Genomic DNA, 24,639 nt, shown 5'->3' with positions numbered 1-24,639 from the left:
TTTCATAAAAACAGAGTATAAACTTGTTAAAAATGTTCCACCATATACTGGTTTGAAAACCATTATGAATTCATGATGGAATTTGACCGACCTAGGTTTGATGGACAGTTTCACTGATGTTTCGATTTTGGGCAAATGTATTAATTTTTCTGAGCCTCAGTTTCTTTATTAGTACAATGAGGGTAAAACTTGTTGCACAGGAGTGTTTTTGAGGGTTGAATGATTTAAGGGAAATCATGATTGTGAAATGCGCAGACCCATGTCTGGCGCATTGTAAATATTCAATAAAAGTACAGCCATTATTATAATTTAGTCAAGGGGATGTTAAACATGGGTAAGAGTTGTTCTGAAGCTAGATTGAGGGTGCTAATTCAGAGCCTTAATTTATTTTTAGTTTAGAGCTCAGACAAAATGTCTTTAATGCCTTTGTCTAAAGGTCCTGACATTGAAACAAATATTAAAATGACACCTCTATCTTAATTAACACTGTTTGTTTTGCATGTGTATGATTTAATCCTTTTAAATGTCGCTAGCTGTTTTGGTGGTGTCACAACTCGACAAATGCTCCCGCCCTCATTCCACAGGTATTACCAATTTTGGACCAATTCTGGTGGTTCAGCTATCAATTAAAGCAGTCAGAGAAGGCCCTGCCTGTAGGTCACAGCTGACCCTAGCCACAGGACACTCAGGGAAGTGGTGCACTGTGAAACCTCCCAGGGAGTGTCAGGAGTCTGTGTGTCATGTGTGTGTTGAGTGTGTGTGTGTCGTGTGTGTGTGTGTGTGTTTTCTGTTGCCCAAGATTATTGTCCTCCGAGAGAGTAAACACATAACCTTATGACTCTGTAGCCAAGTTCACTCCTGTAATATATTTTTATTTGCATATTTTTACCACTGGAAATTTAGTCTGACTTAGTTCAATCCTGTATCTAGACCAGTGTCTGGTCAAAAGTGTTAAATTTGACTTGCTAATCATCATGCGAGATGAGGGGGAAACCCTATGTAAAACTGAATTGGGCTCATGTAAAACCCGTGTTTCTGGTGCCCCATTTTCCTCGGGCTATGGCTGGCAGCTTCTTCTACCCCAGTTATGTATTTCACTTTCCTGGGGCTGAAGTGTCAGCTAGCTGAGCTGATAAATTTATTTGGATTCATAGGAGAGAGTTAGAGGATCATGTGGTTCTTTTAACTGTCTTTGGAGGCAGGATTTTGCTTCCCCCACTCCTCAGTTATTTGAAAGCACTCTGGCAAAACCTAGATCACTGCAATACTGTTAGTGTAACATTGCAGCTTCGTTGATCTGTTAGTGAACGTGATCATTGGGGAAATTACAGATCATGGAAAGGCAAGTGGAGGACAGGCCTCTGGAGAAGGTATTCATAGGCACAGGCAACCTTTTTCAGATTGTGTAATTACTTTAAAATATTCTGTTTAAAAATTTTTAATTAAAATTTGTTTCCTTATTACCAAAAATATCCTGGTAATTGTAGATTGCCTAGTTGGGGACGAGGAGAAGTTGCCAGTTTAAGTCAAACCACATGGAGTGAGAATGAGGGCAAGGTGACTTCAAGAAGAAAAGAGGTTTTCTGTTACCAGAAGAAGGAGTGCTGGCCGGGCAGGAACAGCAGATGTCCCTGGCAGATGAAATGGTGCTGGCCAGAGGAAGCATATGCCGTACAGAGGAATATCGAGCACAAAGGCCATGGGCAGAAAAGAGCGTCGCATATGAAGAACTGAAAGAAGGCCAGGCTGCAGAGCCAAGTCAGGAAGAGTGGGTGGGGCTGTAGGAATGAAGGAACAGGATTGCAAAGATAAGATGGGGCTAGATCATGCAGGGCCTTATGGCTAAAGGAGGGTGCCTGGATTTTATCCTGTGAAAATGGAAGGTCATTGAAGGGGTTTAAGCAGTTTAGCCTTTTAAAAAGATCACTCTGGATGCCGTGTGGAGAATGGATTGAAGAGGGCAAGAAAGGAAGCAGAGGGATTAATCAGGGAGCTTTTCTAGGTGAGAGATGAAGGTTTCTTGGACGGGGATGGTGGCAGCTGTGATACAGACAAGTGGAAAGATAAATGAGCCACATTTTGTGTAGATCAACAGAACCTGACGATTGATGGGGTGTAAGGAAAGGAAGAATGACATAGATTTCTGCCTCGATTAATGGGGATTCATGGAGTTGCCATTTATTGAGATGTAGCACTGTTGTTGGATATTGCTTTGTGTTACTCACATCCTTCCACCTAGACGGTAAGCTTCTTAGATCAAAGATAAGGCACCGTTTCATCTTTCTTCACCATTGATTCTAGCACAGTGCTGAGGCATTGGAACAGCCACTGTGTTGTACATATATCAGGTGGGTAGTTGATCCAAACCCCACTTGTAGGGTGGCTCTTGAGAGACGGCTTAAAGGACTAAAAACAAGTGGCATTTGTTAGGATATTTATTGTTGTTGGTTTTTAGATTTGTTTAAGATGATGCAAGTTATGTAAGAAGAAGTAACCATGAGCATAGAAAATGTAATCAGACCTCAGAGCTAAGGAGATTTGCCCAAGATAATTTTTTGATGGAGCTAGGACATTCTCTAATCCCTAATATTCTCATTAAATCATCTAACCTATACTTGTTATTTTGGGTAATTTTTGTTTTCTGACTAAAATCTGTGTTTCTTTTTTCTTTGCTCTTCTACATGTTAACAATAAAATAAAATACCAAATTTCTTCGCCTTTGATGCTTTGAGCTTCTCAGTTCCTTCTGGTCTCTTTTTCTTTTTCTCCTTTCCAAAACTGATTCTGAAGGACCCGTGAAAAGAGAGTGAAAGCAGAAGAAATCTGTCCAGTCACTCAGCAACACTCACCTGAGGTAATAGGGCCAATGAAACCGCTTCAAAAATTGTTCTAGAACAAAAAATGGCTTCTAGAACATTGTGCAGTATCTAGCTCCAGTGCACAGGAGGTGCTCACTGGTTACTGAGACTCAGCCCCGCTACCTTGTGTTTTTACATCCATGGCCTTTGTCATCTCTGGCATGCTCTTTATTTCTTCCTAAGAGAATTTTAAAACCAGAGGAATTGAATACAGGCTGTCTGAAAAAGAATGCCTACAGAACCCAAGTTATCTTTACCTGGAGTCCCGACCATGCAGACCGCTGTTGATTAGAACACAGACAGTCACATAGTGGGCTCGGCCCTGGCTCGCAGTCAGCTTTGAAACCCCCTGGCAAGCTCCATTCCTACAAGTGCTCACATTCCCGGGCAAACACATGCTTTTTATTCTCTGTCATTTTTCCATTGCTGTAGACTTGTGAAACAATCATTAAGAGAATTTCAGAAACCGAAGTTATTTTCCCTGCTCTTATTTGCATATTTCTGTTCCTTAGACGTTTCTAAGGTAAAGAAGACCTCAGAGTTTGGGGACTGCCTTCCACACCTTCAACACTTTTTAAACATGTGATAGTGTCATTAATGTTCTTGTGAATAATGGCTTAAGTAGAATGATTGGAAATAGAGCTCTGGAGGAGCTTGGCATGGGGGTTGGGTGAGCATTGTTGAGTTGGGTAATTAGGCAGCTACAACCATGTAGAACAGAAGTGATGATTAGACTAATTAGGAAAGCCATTTCATAAGTGCTGTGGTAGACCCAAGGGCAATGGCCTAGAAATGCCGCCTTCCCTGATTTATTTGATTGATGAAAAGCAGGTTTTCCACTTGCGGGCTTATTTATTTTTTAAATTAGAGATTTGTTTGCCTCATTTTCATCTGTTACAGTTTCATTTCCAAGATAACAGAGAGGCAAAAGTGTCTTATTCGCGGTTTGGACACAGGGCTTTCATGCTTTTGCTTTCATTCCCTTTACTACGTGATTCTAGGGGAGCGGGTTTAGCAGGGCACTTTTAGTCAAATCTTTGCAAAGGACTCACATGTTTTATTTAGTCAGAATTCAATCCAAGCAGCTTTTCTAGTGACAGGCTGCTTTCTGGTCGCCTTTATACACCTAACTTTTTCATATATATATACACTTTAACATTCATTGGTGCCTACTGTGTTCCAAGCACTGTTAAATACAAGGGATTCAAAGCTATGTAGCTGTTAAGGGCTTTGTTTTGTTCAGTGTTATTGCCCCAGTTGCTAGCATGGTGCTTGGCTTATGGTAGGTGCTATGTAAATATTTGTTGAAAGAATGAGCAAATTAAAGGCTAGGCCCTTGTTTTGTATTTTGTGTGTACACTCAGATTTAGCTTATGTAATTGCAGCTCATTTAGCACAACGAATTTATTATTTTTTCTTTGTTTTTCTTTTTTTTTGAAACAAGGTCTGGCTCTGTTGCCCAGGCTGGAGTGCAGTGGCACAATCATGGCTCGCTGCTGCCTCAACCTCTTGGGTTCAGGTGATTCTCTCACCTCAGCCTCCCACGTAGCTAGGACTATAGGCACATGTCACCACACCTGCCTACTTTTTAAAAATTGTCTGTAGAGATGAGGTTTCACTGTGTTGCCCAGGGTGGTCTTGAACTCCTGACTTCTCGTGATCCTCTGCTTTCCCCTTTCAAAGTGCTGGGATTACAGGCAGAGATTTCTGGGAGGCTGAGGTGGGTGGATCACGAGGTCAGGAGATCGAGACCATCTTGGCTAACACGGTGACACCCCGTCTCTATTAAAAACACAAAAAATTAGCCGGGCGTGGTGGCGGGCGCCTGTAGTCCCAGCTACTCAGGAGGCTGAGGCAGGAGAATGGCGTGAACCCGGGAGATGGAGCTTGCAGTGAGCTGAGATTGTGCCCCAGCACTCCAGCCTGGGCAAAAGTGCGAGACTCTGTCTCAAAAAAAAAAAAAAAAGGCCGGGCGCGGTGGCTCAAGCCTGTAATCCCAGCACTTTGGGAGGCCGAGACAGGCGGATCATGAGGTCAGGAGATCGAGACCATCCTGGCTAACATGGTGAAACTCCGTCTCTACTAAAAAATACAAAAAACTAGCCGGGCGAGGTGGCGGCGCCTGTAGTCCCAGCTACTTGGGAGGCTGAGGCAGGAGAATGGCGTAAACCCGGGAGGCGGAGCTTGCAGTGAGCTGAGATCCGGCCACTGCACTCCAGCCTGGGCGACAGAGCGAGACTCCGTCTCAAAAAAAAAAAAAAAAAAAAAAATGTAAAAAAATTTCTGTAAAATAAATCTCATTTATTTCCTGGTAGTTTTAAAATTTAAGCTAAACCTCAAACAATTTTCTTCTAAAACATAATAAATAATACCAAGAGTGTTGTATATCTTTTAAAAATAAAAGTGTGGCATGAAAATGTTTTGCCAAATTATCAGGTATAGTTTGCAAAGCACTATTATACATAGTATGTCGTTCGTCTTTCTGTGACAGTACCATTAACCTATTTGTGCTGGAGGTTGCAAATTTTTTTTGTAAAGAAAATCAGACCTTGGCAATGACCTTGAGCAGTAGCATATACATAACTTCCACAAGCTTAGCGTTCCAATAATGGAACAGTAGGCATAAATGGGTTAAAGTAGGCCCACGGTGTGTGAGGTCTAGAAAAGTGAGTTGATTTTCCTCAAGTCCTCATGGATTAGCCATAGGAACAAGTTCCTCATCTGCCCACTGCTGCCTTTGTTCTACCTCATGTTGGTCTTCCCTTAATGGAGGACTCTCTTTTGTACCCAAGTTTGCAAGTGGCTACATTAGCCCATTGGGTTTAAAGAATCCTTTAAAGGCATTTAGCGATAAGCGAAGTGTCTAACTCTTCAAAAACAGCCATAGTAATATATGTGCTAACCGGATAAAGAAGTACAGCACCATTAAAAAAATGCTTGTGAGATTTTTTTTTCAAACATTGAACTTCTTTTTTTTTTTTTTCTGAGACCATTTTATTTCCAGAAAGAGCTTATGGACTTCATGAGAATGTGTAGTGAAGCAGAAAAAGTCAGAGAGACCTTATTGAATTCTCTGATCCTTGAGTGTATTTTTCTGATACAAAATGGGGTAATAATACCAACCTTGCAAGTGTGTTCTGGGAATTAAATCGAAAACAGTGCAACTCATATGAGGTCCTCAGTATATGATAGTAAAGACAAAATAAAAACACAGGCAAAAACAAGTAAAAAAACTTAACACCAAGGGGTGAAAACAATCTATGTGCCTTTGAAAACTTGATAACTGAAATTCTAATTACAGTCATTTATATCTATTCATTAATGCAGTTTCTCCAGGGACCTCTACTGTTAATCCAATTTCAGTTATTCTCTGTATGTGAAAGCATCAAAATTATTTTCTTTTTAAGATAAAAGTCCTAAATTCATTTTGAACCTGCACAATTAATCTAAATTAATGAGATTTTGTTACGTTGTTATCCAATGTGTATTTTAAGGTTCTATTGCTGTGCTACCCTACATTTTGTGACCTTGACATTTTAGATACAACTGTAATCTTGGTCTTTAAATAGAACTTTGAGTAACAAAATGAGGTAGAATATTGACAGCAAACTTTGATAATAAAATGTCATTATAATATAATACTATTAATTTAGAGTTAGAAAGTATCCATTAAAAAAAGTATCCATCAATGTCCAAACTAAATGAAAGTATCCATTAAAAAAAGTATCCATCAATGTCCAAACTAAATAGGAAATATTTAATTGACTTCTAGGAAAATGAAATACATCATTCTAATATTTCAATATTTAGAAAGGAAAGATCTCATTACAACTTAAAAAATGATTTTTTTTCTGATAAGTACCATTGACTTCATTTAAATGTCTGCTTTTAGTAGTCAAATCCCAGAAGAAAATGCTATTTTTAGGAATATGTTTAACTGAAAAAGCTCATATTTCTATTCAAGTTTAGGCAATTCCTCTTGACAAGACAAGTAAACTAATGTTTCATGATAAAGTCCCCAACTATCTCAGATTTAAGCAAAGACCCCAAATCATAACTTGTAGCTTTCATTCAAAATATGTTTTATATCATCTATTAACTAGGGAATTCCTGATGCCTTCCTATTAGGATAAATAAGCAAGAAACACAATAGGACAGTGATTGTATTCTTAAGTATTAGGGAGTTTAGAGCCCCAGATATTCTATATGCAGACCTCTGTGCTTATGTTTGTTCATTTTAATGAGACTCCAAAGGATCACAATTTTATAGGGGCTATAGTGTTTCAGTTCCAGAACCAGGTAAAGACAGGGCAACCCTCCGTTCTATAAAAGCGATGTTCTCACTCATAGGTGGGAATTGAACAATGAGAACACTTGGACACAAGAAGGGGAACATCACACACCGGGGCCTGTTGTGGGGTGGCGGAAGCGGGGAGGGATAGCATTAGGAGATATACCTAATGAGATATACCTCATTAGGAGATGTAAATGATGAATTAATGGGTGCATCTCACCAACATGGCACATGTATACACATGTGGCAAACCTGCACATTGTGCACATGTACCCTAGAACTTAAAGTATAATAATAAAATAAAAAAATAAGCGAAGGGGCCGGGCGCGGTGGCTCAAGCCTGTAATCCCAGCACTTTGGGAGGCCGAGACGGGCGGATCACGAGGTCAGGAGATCGAGACCATCCTGGCTAACACGGTGAAACCCCGTCTCTACTAAAAATACAAAAAAACTAGCCGGGCGAAGTGGCGGGCGCCTGTAGTCCCAGCTACTCGGGAGGCTGAGGCAAGAGAATGGCGTAAACCCGGGAGGCGGAGCTTGCAGTGAGCTGAGATCCGGCCACTGCACTCCAGCCTGGGCGACAGAGCGAGACTCTGCCTCAAAAAAAAAAAAAAAAAAAAAAAAAAAAATAAGCGAAGGATGACCGAATGTGGTGACTCATGCCTGTAATCCCAGCACTTTGGGAGGTCAAGGCGGGCAGATCATTTGAGGTCAGGAGTTTGAGACCAGCCTGGCCAACATGGTGAAACCCCATCCCTACTAAAAATATAAAAATTAGCCAGACATGGTGGGGGGCACCTGCAGTCCCAGCTACTCTGGAGACTGAGACACGAGAATCACTTGAACCTGGAGGGCAGAGGTTGCAGTGAGCCAAGATGGCACTACCATACTGCAGCCTGGGCAACAGAGTGAGACTCTGTCTCAAAAAAAGAAAGAAGAAGAAGAAGAAGAAAAAAAAAAGCGAAGGGTGATGGGTCGGGTTTAGGACCGTTTCCTGGTGATGTTGAGCTGGTTAAATTGGTGGATCTATGAGGGCTAACTTGGAAGCGTCGGCTGCCTTCAAGGTCTCCAAGGTCTTTGCCTTGTGCACTGGGGCTTGGCAGTACTACCCCACAGTCAGGGTGACAGGAGTGTGATCTTTTTTGTCTGTCTTATGAGATAATAATGAATATTTAATTTTATTATTTGGATAATAGTTTCAAATAATGTGAAAAATTTAAAAACCTCAACACTTTTTTATAGCTACAATTAAGGAATTATAATACAATTTGGTAAGACTACAAAATTCACAAAATTATAGTATGGCCTCATTTTAAAAACTGAAAGTTGTTCTTTCCAATGCTCAAATGGTTTCTTTGATAACATTTTTCGAGAGCATTCTTTAAAAAATGTATTACTACCCCATTTTTTTGATATTTTTAATGCATGCCCTTAATCCTGTTTAACTTTTTAAAATAATTCTGGTTGATTGTTTTCAAATATTTTAATGCAGTGATGCTGTCTTCATAGGCTATAAATTTGTACCATAATGTAAAGACATGTTAGGATCATTTTAATGTATGAATATCTGGGCTTTAAGTAAGGATCTGTTGAGAGTTGTGTAGTTCAGTTATATGGTTTAACAACTAGAGAATCAGCTCTATTGTAAACATATAGGCATAGCTTGTTTTATTGTGCTTTGCAGATTATTATTATTATTATTGTTATTTTAATTGAAGGTTTGTGGCACCTCTGTGTTGAGCAAGTCTTTCAGCGTCATTTTCCTACTGTGCTCACTTTGTGTCTCTCTGTCACCTTTTTGTAATTCTTGCTATATTTTAAAGTTTCTCATTATTATTATTATATCTATTATGATCTGAGATCGGTGATTTTTTTTTTTTAATAATGAGATAGTGTCTTGCTCTGTCACCCAGGCTGGAGTATGGTAGCACAATTGTATTTCACTGCAACCTCGAACTCCTGGGCTCAGATGATCCTCCTGTCTCACCCTCCTGAGCAGCTGGGACTACAGTGCGTGCCACAATACCCAGCTAGTTAAAACTTTTTCTTTTTTTTGTAGAGACAGTGTTTGGCTATGTTGCCCTGGCTGCTCTCCAACTCCTGGACTCAAGCAATCCTCTTGCCTTGGCCTCCCAAAATGGTAGGATTACAGGCATGAGCCACTGCACCTGGCCAGTCAGTGATTTTTGATGTTACTCTTGTAATTGGCTTGGTACCCCAAGAACTGTGTCTATGTAAGATGGAGAACTGAATAAATGTCATATGTTTTGACTCTCCATGACTGGTCCTTCCCCTGTCCCGCTATTCCCTGAGACACACAATGTGAAAGTAATCCAATTCATAACTCTATAATGGCCTCTGAGTGTTCAAGTGGAAGGAACAGTTGCATGTTTTTCACTTGAAATCAAAGAAATGATTAAGCTTAGTGAGAAGAGCATGTTGAAGCCAGGTGAAAAGCTAGGTCTCTTGCACCAACAGTTAGCCAAGTTGTGAATGTAAAGGAAAAGTTCTTGAAGGAAATTCAGAGTGCTACTTCAGTGAATACGTGAATGACAAGAAAGTAGAAGCCTTATTGCTGATATGGAACAAACTTGAGTCATCTGAATGGAAGAACAAATAGCTACAACGTTCACTTAAAACAAAACCTAATCCAGAGCAAGCCTCCAATTCTGTGAAGGCCGAGAGAGGTAGAGGTAAGAAAGCTGGAGAAGAAAAGTTGGAAGCTAGCAGACATCAGTTCATAAGGTTTAAGGAAGGAGGCCATCTTTATAATATAAAGGTGAAGCAGCAATTGCTGATGTAGAAGGTGCATCAAGTTATTCAGAAGATCTAGCTAAGACCATTGATGAATGAGAGTTTCAATGTAGACAGAACAGCCTTCCATTGGGAGAAGATGGCATCTAGAACTTACATAGCTACAGAGAAGTCAATGCCTGGCTTCAAAGCTTCCAAAGACAGGTTGACTCTTGTTAGGGGCTAATGCAGCTGGTGACTTGAAGTTGAAGCCATTGCTCATTTACTATTCTAAAAATCCTGGGACCCTTCAGAATTATGCTAGATCTACTCTACTTGTGCTCTATAAATGTAACTACCAAGCCTGGATGACAGTACATCTGTTAGCAGCATGGTTTACTGAATATTTTAAGCCAACTTGAGGCCTACTGCTTAGAAGACTATTTTGAAATATCCCTGCTTTTCAACAGTGCACCTAGTCACCCAAGAGAGCTGATGGAAATCTACAAGGAAATGGATGTTGTTTTCATGCCTGTTAACACAGCATCCATTCTGCAGCCAGTGGATCAAGGAGTCATTTTGACTTTTAAGTCTTATTATTTAAGAAATATATTTCATAAGTCTGTAGCTGCTATAGATAGTAATTTCTCCGATGGATGTGGGCAAAGTCAATTGAAAGCCTTCTGAAAAGAATTCACCATTCTAGATGCCATTAAGAACATTTGTGATTCATGGGAGGATGTCAAAATACTAACACGAACAGGAGTTTGGAAGAAGTTGATTCCAACCCTCCTGGATGACTTTAGGGGTGAGTTCAAGACTGCAGTGGAGAAAGTAGCTACAGATTTGATAGAAATAGCAAGAGAACTAGAATTAGAAGTGGAGCCTGATGATACGATTGAATTACTACAATTTCATGATGAAACATTAATGGATGAGGAATAGCTTCTTATGAATGAACAAAGAAAGTGGTTTCATGAGATGAGATTTACTCTTGGTGAAGATGCTGTGAACATTGTTCAGATGACAACAAAGGATTTAGAATATTCCGTAAACTTAGTTGATAAAGTAGTGGTAGGGTTTGAGAAGACTGACTTCAGATGTGAAAGAAGCTCTACTGTGGATAAAATGCTGTCAAACATTGTATGCTACAGAGAAATCTTTTGTCTTAAGAGACCGTTGATGTGACAAACTTCATTTGTGTCTTATTTTTTAAATTGCCACAGCCACCCCAGCCTTCAGCAGCTACTACCCTGAACAGTCAGCAGCCATCAGTATTGAGGCAAGTCCCTTCATCAGCACAAAGATTACGACTTACTGAAGACTCAGATGATTGTCAGTATTTTTTTTAGCAATAAAGTATTTTTAAAATCAAGATGTGTACATTGACATTGTTTTCTTTTTAGACATAATGCTCTTCCACAGTTAATAGACTGCAGTATAGTGTCAACAACTTTTATATTCACTGTGAATCACTGGAGTGATTCACTTTGTTGTGATGTTTGCTTTATTGTGATATTCGCTTTATTGTTGTGGTCTGGAATTGAACCCACACAATCTCCAGAGTATGCCTGTATATCCAGAATCTTAACAGGAAGTATTCTAAATACTTTTCAAGTGCTAGCTTACTTATTCCTCAGGTTGTTATAACCTGACGAATTTGTTTTATGGTTATCTCTATTTTCCAAAGACACAGGGATGTTAAGTACCTTGTCCAAGGTCACCCACTAGTAAGTGATACAATCTAGACTTAAGTTCATTTAGTGTGGCACTGGAGCCTGCACTGTTTAAATCACCATAGGAGTCTTTCTGCTTCAATCAAGTGGACCTTTTTTTGCGGGGGTGGGGGGTGACCTGTGGCTTTCCTTGCTTCTTTCCTGATTTCTATATGTCTTGAAACCACTATGTTTCATTCATCTCTTCATTCAACAAATATTTATTGAGTATCCATTATGTGGTGCTTGAGGGCTAGCAGTATCCAGGTGGACCCTGATGTGTTACAGCCTCTGTGCCCAACACTCACTGACTGTTGTAGCTTAATGTCTAGGAGGGAAGACAGGCATAAGAAAGGGAAACTCACTGGGGAGGGGGCAGGGAGAGGGGAGCCAGGGTGCAAAGAACTCTCTGAAACTAGGACCTGAGAGGTGTAAAAGATTTAGCCAGGTTGGGAAGGGGGTGTGAGGAGAAGAGGGTGGTATTCCAGTTAGAGGGAGTAGCCAAGTGCAAAGACCAGAGATCAGAAGCTGTGAAAAGAGTTCAGAAAACTGAAAGAGCTTCACTGTGGCTGAAGCACTCAGTGTTCTGAATTAGGAGTGGGGATGGTGAAGGGTGTAAACAGTATTAAAGTGTTCTAAGATCAGGCAGAAGGGTCAAATAACGGGTTAACTTTACACTTTGATCAGTTGGATATATTTATTGTAAATTTCTAGGATAATAAAAGCCTTAAAGCAGAGTGTATAACATCTAAACTTGTGTGTGTGTGGAGGGAGAGAGGGAAAAATAAAAACAAGACTCAATCAAAAGGAGGCAAGAAAGGAGAGAAAGACAAAATAGATGAGGTGAATAGCACAAATAAGATGGTAGATGTAAACCCTAATGTATTTGTAATTATATTAAATGTGTATGTTCTAAATGTACCAATTAAAAGATAAAGATTATCAGACTGATAAAACCCAACCAACCAATCAACTAACCCAACCAGCCATCCAACCAACTAACCCAACTAGGTGCTACTTTCACCTGACAGAGAGGGAATACCTCCAGGAAATGAGAAATGACAACAGGTGACCGTAAGATAAGCTACCTCCATCTCCTTCCCTGTCTGTCTACCCTGGAAGCCACCACATTCTTAGGAAGGCCACCGGGTTTCCCACTGTAAGTGCAACGGAGGTGGTCCTGGGAGGTTAGCAGTGTCTGGGTTACTCAGGTCTGGCTTTCCCAGCAGCTTGTGAGGAACTTTTTGGCAGAGGTGGAGTGTCTCACTCACATCCCTCGTGCCTTCCACAGTGTTTGGCAGGCAGTAGCCCTTTCAGTAGCATTTATCATGTGTGTACATTTGATTTCCATATGAGATTGTAAACTCTTTGCAGGACAGAGAACCTGTTATACCTTTGAGTTTTCCTAATATCTACTACAACATAGATCAGTGTATAGTGAGTGATTCTTACTTAATTCTGTGAAGATGAAATCTGATTTCTGTAGAAGGATACTGTTCTACCTTTCAGCGATTTGGAGGTTTGTTTCCACAGCAGAGAAGAAATGAAAACCACTTTCTGCAATAAGGACCTGATAACCTACTTTTGCTTAAGTAGATTTTACAGTTGGAGAGTATATTCCTTTATTTCTTCTTTTCTTTCTTTTAGTTGTAGCAAGAATTTCTATTAAACTCCATTCATTGGGTCAGAGACGCTTGTGGTGTTAGTGAAAAACTTATCCCTTGCGTAGCACCCTGTCTACACTTGTGAGTTCATTGGCCAGTCAGTGGCTTCAACTCCAAGCTCTAACAAGAAGAATATATTCTTTTTTAATTTTAAAGAGCATGATTTATTTAGTGCAAAAATAAATGCTTCACTCATATAGAAGCTGTAATGAGATATTAGTAGTAAAATAATAAAAATATTTTCCTTGGAAGAACTGCTGGGCAGACCGTATCAGAACAGCAATTTCTGTTTCTGGAATGAAAGATGCTATTGATTCTATTAATCCAAATGGCAACAGTTCTCTGGTTGAGTAAGAATGTGCTGCCTAAGAGAAAACTCACTTGGCGTCATGTAAGAGCTGCTTATTATGAATAGAAAGAAATTACATAATCCAAAGTAAAAGCAAGTCATTCTGCTTTTAATTACAGTGTATAAACTTTAAAACATGGGCCCAGGGTCTAGTTGGATATACTTCTTTGCAGTAGATATTTTGGAAGCACACAGTGAAAAATACAACAAAGATGGCTATGTGCTGGCCGCCCCCCAGTGTCCTGGTGGTTTCACGTTTAGTGACTGTATTCAGTTATTGTGAAATCACAGAATTTTAAAGCAGGAAAAAGACCTCAGAAGTCTCTTCTTAACCATTTGTCCTCCACATGAGAAAATAAGCCCACAGCGGTGAAGGGATTTTACTGAGGTCGTATAGCGATCTCCGGAAGGAACGCAGGCATTTGGACTCCTGTCTGGCTTTTTTTGAGACTGAGCTTCCTCGCTGCTGCCTGGAAGCTCTTCTGTAGTTGTGGCCTCTTGCTGGCTTTAGTGTAGTGGTAAGGTGGTAGCTATGAGGGTAGAGGGTAGGAGGAGGAAGGGAGAGAGGTTGAAAGAGAGAATGAGTCATTGTCATTGAGAGGGATTGAGAGAGAAGATGATAAAGAAAGAAGTATGTCTGCTTTGCTGCTTCTCAGAAGTGGTACCAATAAAGCAGTGCTCCGAGGCAATGTCTGGTGCATAAGTGAGCTGTGGAGCCTGGCAGTGGTTGGGGTGTGGGAACATTCTATACCTGCCACTGGTTCCTCCTCATTCCTGTGCTGTAAACCCCATCTTGAAGTTACTGTGTCTGTGCTTGTTGCCTCTAATCCAGTCCAACCATGCACGTAGCTGTCTCAGGTTATGGAGAGATGTTAAGGAGAGAAGGGGCAAATTGAAATGTGCATGTTTTAGACTTTGTTCATTTTCAGATTTTTTGAATCTTAGCAAAAGGATTTCCTGAGTATAACCTCACGTTTCCCTTTCTGCTTGCAAATCTGAACAAAATCCTGTGACCTTCCTTGCTTACTCAGAGCTGGAGATTGTAAGAGAAGTCATAATGCAAACTGATTTTCTGAAAGTATTTTGAATGTTTTAGTTATTCTTTCCTAGTTCACTCAGAGTCCGTTATGGATTTGCTGCTGTCAAAAAAAGTGTTGAAACCCAGCGTGTGGATGTGCAGTGTTGCTTTTAGCCCTGCAGGCAGTGCCCTCTGGACTTTTCAGCAAACTTCAGCTATGACCCGAGTTACCTGCTTTGGCTCCTATTGCATTTACCTGGGGCCAGATTCTGGCTTTGAAATCTCTCCCTGAAGTCAGGTGGGAGTCTGGCCCAATGGACAATGGCAGTCTTAGGCACCGATGATCAATTGCTGTTTTCCTTGCTAGCGTCATGATATCAAACGTACAGGTTCTCAGTAAATCATGTATTGTTTACTTGTTTTTGCTCAAAAGTCCATCTCTGGTTACATCATTGGAAGCCTCTCAGTTTAACCTCTTCCTTTGTAGCTTCTATGGTTGGAAATAGGTTGCAACAGTTAAAATCTTACTGCATGAGTAATATGTGTTGATTTTAGGAAAATCAGAAAATAGGGATAAGTAAAAAGAAAAAAATATGAATAATTTATAATCCATCTGCCAGAGAGACCACTGGTAACATTTTGGTGGTGCATGTCTAAATTTTTAATGTACACTTATTTACATAACATTAAATATATTTTAATAAAAATGACTTTGGGCTGTATATATGATTTTGTACCAACATTTCTCATATGACATGTTCTATACATCTCTCCTATCAGTAAATACAATTTTGTATTTTCAAAAGACAAATCTCTCTATCTTTTTAGATACAGATACGTATAAAGAAAATAAAAAGGCCCATTATCTCTCAATCCATGTGACATGTTAAAGTGATTAGTAATGAAGCAAGTAACATTATTTGGTTGCTGACTGTATGCCAGGGACTGTTTTATGTATTAGCTCCTTTAACCCCCACAAAAGCCATCAGAAGTAGTTGCTATTATTAATCCTGTTTTACAGATGAGGATACTGAGGCTAAGTGTTTAGACAATTCCCAAAGCCATACAGCCAGTAGGAAATGAGCTCAGATAGTCTGGCTCAAGAACCCATTTTTTTTTTTTGAGACGGGGTGTTGCTCTGTTGCCCAGGCTAGAGTGCAGTACAGTCTAGGCTCACTGCAACCTCTGCCTTCCGAGTTCAAGTGAGTCTTCTGCCTCAGCCTCCCGAGTAGCTGGGATTACAGGTGTGTACCACCACACCTGGCTAATTTTTGTATTTTTAGTAGAAATGGGGTTTCACTGTGTTGGCCAGCCTGGTCTCGAACTCCTGACCTCAAGTGATTTACCCACCATTTCTTAACCACACACATACGGTTAGACTTTAAAAACAAAGTCAAACAATAGTCTTTCTCTATTTTTTAAGAAATCTTTCTCGGCTGGACGCGGTGGCTCAAGCCTGTAATCCCAGCACTTTGGGAGGCCGAGACGGGCGGATCACAAGGTCAGGAGATCGAGACCGTCCTGGCTAACTAGGTGAAACCCCGTCTCTACTAAAAAATACAAAAAAAAAAAATAAAGAAATCTTTCTCTATCAGCGTGTATCGAACTACTTCATTCCCCATAACAGCCACATAGACGTTCTTTGAATACTTTGGTTTAACTGTCCCCTTCACTACTGGTGGACAATTTGATTGTTTTCAGATATTTGCAATTACAAGCAATGTGTTAATATTCTTATACAAATGGTACTGTTTATTGAGTGATAAAATCAGCTACTATGGGTAAATGCATAGAACAGTGCCTGCTACATAGTAAGATCAGTGATTTCTATTATTATTTTTAATACTATGTGCCATGCACTGTGGTTGAATTTAATTCTCAAAATAGCTCTATGAGGTAGATACTGTTATTATCCATGTTTACGTTTGGAGACATTAAGATGTGACAAGGTTAAACAGTTCTTGTGTCATGTAGTAAGTGAAATCTGTGATTCGAATGCTTTTGGAGCTTGTAGTCTTGACTACTCCTATTTACATACGCCCAGCTTCAAGGGGATCAGAGATGGAGGAGGCCCTGGTATTGGTAAACATTAGTAATGTCCACATACACTCCTACCACAAGGGTATGAAATTGCCTGTGTCTCTATACCTTTGTAGTCCTGGGTATCACAGATGCTACAGTTTTTAATTGGTGAAAAATAGTGTTTCAATGTAATTTGTAATTTGTGGGCATTTGTATTTCTTTTTTTGTAAACTGTCTTTGTCCATGGTTTTATTGGATAGTTTTATTTTTAATGATTTTTATGAGCTCTCTGTCAAATAAAGAAATTAGATTTTGAATTCTCATATGCGTTGCTATGTCTTTGTAATATAACCATTTTAATAACTATTTTACATTTTATGGCGATATTATAGTTTATGTGCATGGTGGCAATTTTGTTCCTTCCAGTTTTTCATTCCATTGCTGTCAAGAACATCCACATATTATTTTCTTAGGAAATTTCTTAGAAGTGTAAATGGTGAATGGATGGGAATATCCATTTTTAAGGCATTGACTCGTATTTTCGGTCTCTCTAGAAGAATGATAAAAGTACGTTGACCATCAGGGTATGACAGGTTGCCTGTTTCTCAATATTACATAATATCATTTTAAAAACTCTTGGCCAATGTATATTTTTTTGATTATGAGTTAAGATTGAGACATTTTCCATATGTTTGTTTGCAGTTAGTATTTCTTCCTTTGTGAATTGCATGTTCATGCCTTAAGAAGGATTTTGACTATATGTGCAATTTTTAAAATTTTATAAAATCAGTTATCTAACAGTGGAATGAATCTTCCCAATGCTGATTGTGTTAGAGCAAAAGATACTGGAACTGTTTAAGAAAAGGCATGTTTATTAATTTACTATCGTAAGTCAACCTTTATACTTGTTATCTCTTTTGCTCTTTCTATTTTAATGTTAAAGAATAAGGGACTTGGGTAAGCCAAGTGACTTATCTATAGTTCCATAGTTGTAAATGGCAGAAATTGGCTACAAACCCTCTTCTGCCTGACTTTTAGCATATTCCTTCCATCCCACCAAGTATAGCCTTCTACTCCTGAGCCATACATAATCACATTAGTAGTAAGTTAGCTGGTTGAAGCCTATGGTACATATTGGCAAAAAGAAAAAGAAAAAAGAAAATTTCAGAAAATGTTTATCTAGAAATATTCTGTGCATTTCAGAAACTTGGTATTCTTTTATTTTGATTTTTCTGCAACTATTTTATTAATATAGTTAATAGTTATTAATATGATATATCAGGGATGTAGGAAACGGCTAGGCAGAGACCTTTTCTTTAATAGCACTGAGCTTTTCCTCTTCCCCACCCTTCCAACCCTTGTCCCTTTTGAAAGCTTTGCTTCCCACCTGCCACCCAGCAGGCCTCAGCACTGCAGGGCATGAAACCTCTGCCCGCCTCTTGTCCTCTCCTCACTGTTATGTTTCTCTTCATATTCTGGTACCTAGAATGTTGCTTTTTCTATTTCTCCAATGCCGTGGCAACAGTGCATGGTAACTGCTTCCCTTCTGGTCAAGGAAAAAGGTTTTGTATTTTTCTTTCCCTTTGACCTGTTTGTAATTAGCACTGCGGTCCACCCTTTCCTCCAGTGAAAAGCAAGGGAGTACCCGGCTGTAGTCAACACTGCAGGACCTGCTGGATGTATAGCTAGGGGGTCTTCTGCGTTCCTTCATAGCAGTTTAAACCCGAGCCCACCCTGATCATTGATTCTGAAACAGCACTCAACCCTGTATCCCTGTTCCTCTGCCCCTTCACTCTGTTTTTTTTTTTTTTGGCTTGATGTGTTATATTGGAGGTAGGTTCCTTCAGTCTCCCTCCACTAGAATGTAGGGTCCAGGGGAGGGGGTGTCCTTTTGCACGTTGCCCTGTGTGTTCCCTGGGACTAGCGTGTAGTGGGGCTCCGTAAGTTCTTGCCGAATGCCACAGGACTTGGTAGTGGAAAGCCTGATTTCATTTCATAGGATTTGCTCTCCTTGCATCTTTTTCTCTCTTAAAGGCAGTGTTTGGATTGTATGTGGCCCTCCCTGGGAAATGTGGTCAGCTTCAGAGGATTTTGAAGTCTATCAGATCCCAGGGCCTGAGCCAAGTCAGAGCCTAGTTGGAGTGGATTGTAATTGACATAAAAGATTTACATTTGAAATAACTCAGAGGTTGGTTTGAATCCTGTTCCCCACGTGTGTTTAGTCTCAGTCTGAGTTTGAGGAAGGCTTTTTGAGCCTTTTTCTTTATCTGTAACATGGGCATAATAATGCCTACCTTGGCTTGAAGTGAAGATTAGCTCTGACAATCTATGGAAACAACTGGTACATAGAAAAGTAAACAATGGTGGTAATATGGTTGTTAGTATTTTAGTTTTCTTCTGTGTGATTTTCTACTGGTAAATGGAGTTGTTTCCTCGTTTGTATTGTAGGCTACTCAGTGGTGAAAAGCTAGATTGGGTGGCTTTGGAGTTTGATGGTCTGGGATCCTGTCCTTCTGCCACCTAACAGCAATGTGACACTGTGCAAGAGCAAGCCTCTGTCTGTAAAGAACAATAAACGGTCATGATAGTAGTATCTACCTCAGGACAGAAAGATTTGATCAGCACAAAGTTTGGTTCATAGTAAGTCCTTAGTAACTCATATTCTATAGTTTAATAATACCAGCAGAATGAAAGAAGCTTAAACTTCATCTAGTCCAACTCTAGTACTCCCACTTCATGTCTAATTCTGCCATCTAGAGCAATAAAGATCAAATGGGTATCCTTTTCAGATACCGACTCTCATACATTTAGGATTGAGTCCTGTTATGAACTGACTTGTGTCTCCCTAAAATTCACATGTTCACGTCCTAATCTGTAGTGTGCTGACTATTTGGAAGCAGGGCCTTCGAGGAGGTAGTTAAGGTTAAATGGGGTCATAAGGGTGGGCCCTAATCCAGTAGGACTGGTGTTCTTCCAAGAAGAGGAAGAGACACCAGAGCGTATACACACAGGAAAGACCATCTGAGGACAAGAGCAAGAAGGTCCAAGCCGGTAAGAGGGCCGCCGCCAGAAACCAACCCAGATGGCACTGTGCTCTTGGACTACCAGCCCTTAGAACTTTGGGGAAAATGTCTGTGGCTTATGCCACTCAGTCCACTGTCTTGTTATGGCAACCTTATCAGACAAATCTAGATCCTTTTCTTATGTCATCAATCTCCATTTTGAGGGGGTTTTCAGATGCCTCTGCATCATGGTCACCCTTGTCTCAGTACTTTAACATGTCAGTGTTCTTTTTAAAATGGGAAACCCAGAGATGAACTCGGAGCCCCCAGGTGGCCTGAGCAGTTTGGGTGGTGGACACTGCCCTTACAGTGGAATCACAGATTGTGTGAGGTAGTCCATTTAATAAACCCCCAAGACTCAGGTCTACTTTATCCTATATTGAGTCTATTATTTTTGTCCAAATGCAAAGTTTTATCTTGTTAATTTCAGCTTTTATTTGTTTCAGACTCTGGAAAATCATTTTTTTTTAGAAATCTAGTTGGACAGGACCTTAGAAAGGTGGCCCAGCCAGCCTACCCACTTGCCCAGTGATGCTTTCCATGCTGTGTGTCTTAGTTCCAGCTGCTGTAGCAAATTATCATACACAGGGTGGCTTAAACAACAAACACTTATGTCTCACAGTCCTGGAGGCTGGAAGTTTGAGATTAGGATCCTTGGTGAGTGTCCTCTTTCTGGTTTACATGTATCCTTACATGGTGTAAACAGAGCTACCTAGTTTTCTGGCCTATTCGTATGAAGGCACTGATCCTGTTCATGAGGGCTCCACCCTTATGGCCTAATTACCTTACAAAGACCCTACCTCCAGATACCATCGTACTGGGATTAGGGTTTTCATATATGAATTTGGGGGGAACATGTTCAGCCCATTGCTCTCTTCCTAGCAGTGGCTGCCCCCATTGGTAGAGGTTCTGTTTGGTTGTGAAACTTGTTCCGGGGTTGGATTCTTTCAAATGTTCGGAGGAATTAGCTATGTTGAGTCAAAATCTGACCCTGTGATAACTGCTGCTCTTTGATCACATCTGTATGTTTGTTATTCCTGCACCTGGCAGTCTCTTATAGACTCCCTGCTCCCCTCCTGTTATCTGCTCTGAACATTATAACAGGGTTGTATTTAGCATCATTGCGGAAAATCAATTCCATTTTCTTTTCACAAGCCGAAATTAGACAAATGGATCTAGAATTACATAAATAAAGTAGGAGCCTAACTGACAGACACTCTATTTGGTTTCTTTTAATAAATAGCTTTCATCAGATCATACTCTATGAAAATAGATTGAGGAAATAGGCTATTCATTCCTTGTTATTTGAATTAGTAAGATTAATACCTTTCTTTTCTGTTTAGGATGATAGGCATTAAATCTTCATCGGAACTCTTTATAGTAGTTTATTTATTTTTATTTTTTTGCAACAGAGTCTTACTCTGTCGCCTAGGCTGGCATGCGGTGGTGTGATCTCGGCTCACTGCAACTTCCACCTGCTGGGCTCAAGCGATTCTTCTACCTCAACCTCCTGAGTAACTGGCATTACAGGCACCCACCACCATGCCCAGCTATTTTTTATATTTTTAGTAGAGATAGAGTTCCACTGTGTTGGCTAGGCTGGTCTTGAACTCCTGACCTCAAGTGATCCACCTGCCTTGGCCTCCCAAAATGTTGAGATTACAGGTGTGAGCCACTGCGCCTGGCCTCTTGATAGTATTTTAGAACTGGAAAGGACTCTCCGAATCCTATCTTCCACATCCCTCCGTGGCAGAATTACCTTTTTCTGTGCCAGGTCCCCTTCCTCTTCAAGGGACTCAAAGGCCGAGGTGAGGCTTGGGACTCAACCTCCTTGTGCCGAAGCCAGGGGGCTTCAGCCTCCCTCCCCGACCTCTGGCCATCAGATTGGGCATGTGATCTGAGCACAGTCAACCCCACCCATTCTGGTATTTTCTCAGGAAAGTAGTTCTGTTTGTGAAGACTCTTGGAGCCAGCTAGGCCGGTTGATGGGGCATTGTCCTGATGACAGTGTTCAGGGTCCAGAGCCCAGGTCCACGGGAGGGGACTGTCCACTGAGGGGAGGCCGCGGTGGCCACAGTGGCTCGGGCAGCCTGTGGTATGGCAGGACCTTGGCTGAACTTTGCCCTACTTGCTCCTACTTGAGCCTGGGTGTCCGGCCCTCCCGGAGACAGGGAGCTTCACCAAACCTTACCAGTAAACACACACCTTTTCTACCTAGACTAACTTGAGTCCGTTTTGTTTTTAACTTGTAATCTACATAGGAAGGTCCTTATTTGACTGTTTTCAACTCGTGGCCTAGGACTCTGGGGTTTATTCATTCCTGCCTAAGCACATGTGAGGTCTGCATGGTCTCATTAAGGAAGGCACTCCCTGGCGTGGATAATTGCTGGTTATGTGGCAGTTAGGAATTTTTTTGTCTTTTTTTTTTTTTTTTTTTTGAGACAGAGTCTCGCTCTGTTGCCTAGGCTGGAGTGCAGTGGCGTGATCTCAGCTTACTGTAATGTCCGCCTCCTGGGTTCAAGTGATTCTCCTGTCTCAGCCTCCCGAGTAGTTGGGACTATAGGTGCACACCACCACACCCAGATAATTTTTGTGTTTTTGGTAGAGACAAGGTTTCACTATGTTGGTCAGGCTGGTCTCGAGCTCCTGACCTCATGTGTTCCTCCCACCTCGGCCTCCCAAAGTGCCGGGATTATAGGCGTGAGCCACCGCATCCAGGCCTCTCATCTTTAATCATCTCTGATTGATTTTCAGAGGACTATTCTTGGAAAGATTAAATGTTTTCGATTTTTCAAAACAGGTGCTGTTAAGAGAAGGAAGATGGATGGGGAGCATGCCGGGATGTTGGCATTTAGGACATGGGAAGTTGTATAAAGGTGAAACTATATCTGATTGGTAGAAAAATTACAGTCTAATTAGAAATGCTGAAGTTTTTCTAGACCTTTAGGGTATTCATCGAATTGTAAATAAAAGAAAATAAGGAATGTTGGTTTGCCAGGGATTAGATATATTGGGGGAAATGAGGTCGTTTCTTGTTTTTCCTTTTACCTAGCATTTTATTTCTTTCTTCAGAATACTAGCTAGTGTTTATTAATTTTACTGTGCAAGCAGGAATATACATAAACTTCAAAATTCTTAAAGCTGTAGGTATTTTGGGCACTGTTTTAAAAAATCCCTTCTGGGGAGATTTTTTAAAACATATTTTTATGGAGACCATTTATCTGTTGTGTCTACAGACCCATGATGATGGAATCATCATTTGCCCCTGAATATTTGCTCCTTGTGACTAGAATTTTTGGACTTTGAACGATCCTTGGGTTTACTTTAACTTACAGGTATGTTTACAGGAATTCAGGTCTGTGGAGTATGATAGCCAGGGCTAATAGTTATGAGAGATCCCATGTAATAATTTGAATACTGAATTTACCTAAAGATGAACATTCAAAAGATCAAGGGCATTTCATTAATGTGGTCTTAAATTATTTTGCTAAACAAATAAGGTATAGTGACCTCTCTTTAGAAATGGCCACTAATAAAAAGCTGTTGGTATAACGTAATTTTTTTTTAACAAGAACTAAAACATGCATACATTGTCTATCACTACAGAGTTCCCTGTTACCCAGAAATTTTCTGGTTATTACCACAAATTTATAGTGTACTGTGGATTTCCATGCAATTGAACGTGAAGCTAATATTATAGTCATTTTATGCTGGCTGCTGTTGCATTGAAATTTAGATGTCTTATTTTCAGGATTGAATTAAGACAATGTGCTTTGTAGGACACTTTAACAGTCAATGAATATTTGTGGGAGAGGGGTTTTTAAGAGAATGTATGGTTATGGTGTGACTGCTTTGCACTTTACTGCTGTTATTAGAGTAGATTCCAGTAAGGTAAGCCATTCTGGAAGGCATTGCTGAATATTACCTCCTTCCCCTCAAGAAATGTTTATTAAGTTAATATATTTTATGTTGTAATTTAAAGATTTAAAGGAATATTTTCCTTTTCATAGTAGACACTTTGGAAGGCTATATACTTATTTCTGTGATGTTGCAATAACTCAACACATGCTCTGAATCTTTTTTCTTTGGAATTGTCTTCATATCCCCCAGTGCATTTTAAGAACATATCCCCAATGGTGTTGAGCCTTTAAATTTTTGTGGGTGGATTTTTTTTTTTTTTTTTTTTGGAGACAGAATCTTGCTCTGTCGCCCAGGAGTGCAGTGGCATGATCTCGGCTCACTGCAACCTCCACCTCCCGGGTTCAAGCGATTCTCCTGCCTCAGCCTCCCCAGTAGCTGGGGTTACAGGTGCGCCACCACACCCAGCTAATTTTTTGTATTTTTAATAGAGATGGGGTTTCACCATGTTGGTCAGTGTTGCGGGAAGTCAGGGACCCCGAATGGAGGGACCGGCTAAAGCCGCGGCAGAAGAACATAAATTGTGAAGATTTCATGGACATTTATTAGTTCCCCAAATTAATACTTTTATAGTTTCTTATGCCTGTCTTTACTGCAATCTCTGAACATAAAATGTGAAGATTTCATGGACACTTATCACTTCCCCAATCAATACCCTTGTGATTTCCTATGCCTGTCTTTACTTTAGTCTCTTAATCCCATGTTCTTCATAAGCTGAGGAGGATATATGTCGCCTCAGGACCCTGTGGTGATTGTGTTAACTGCACAGATTGTTTGTAGAGCATGTGTGTTTTAATAATGTGAAATCTGGGTACCTTGAAGAAAGAACAGGATAACAGCAATTTTCAGGGAACAAGGGAGATAGCCTTGAGCAGCCTTGGACTCTGACTGCCGGTGAGCCGGATGGAACAGAGCCATATTTCTCTTCTTTCAAAAGCAAATGAGAGAAATATCCCTGAATTCTTTTTCTCAGCAAGGAACATCCTTGAGAAAGAGAATGCGCCCT

General features: G+C 40.3%; 1 protein-coding gene and 1 non-coding gene across 2 annotated transcripts in view; one reads left to right on the top strand and one right to left on the bottom strand.

The window, feature by feature from the left end:
• The window catches only part of PSD3 (pleckstrin and Sec7 domain containing 3), a 492,789-nt gene that overhangs the window by 22,298 nt on the left and 445,852 nt on the right, over nucleotides 1-24,639 (top strand). The gene's annotated exons all lie outside the window — the stretch shown is intronic.
• On the bottom strand, nucleotides 13,246-13,399 carry LOC115899795. Its single transcript, XR_004059399.1, has one exon. It is a non-coding gene; the product is annotated as a small nucleolar RNA SNORA62/SNORA6 family (small nucleolar RNA).

The sequence above is a fragment of the Rhinopithecus roxellana genome, chromosome 9 (assembly GCF_007565055.1).
Source record: "Rhinopithecus roxellana isolate Shanxi Qingling chromosome 9, ASM756505v1, whole genome shotgun sequence".
In the NCBI taxonomy this organism is placed as follows: domain Eukaryota; kingdom Metazoa; phylum Chordata; class Mammalia; order Primates; family Cercopithecidae; genus Rhinopithecus; species Rhinopithecus roxellana.
Note: the sequence above shows the minus strand (reverse complement) of the source record. Positions and strands in the feature narration are given on the sequence as shown.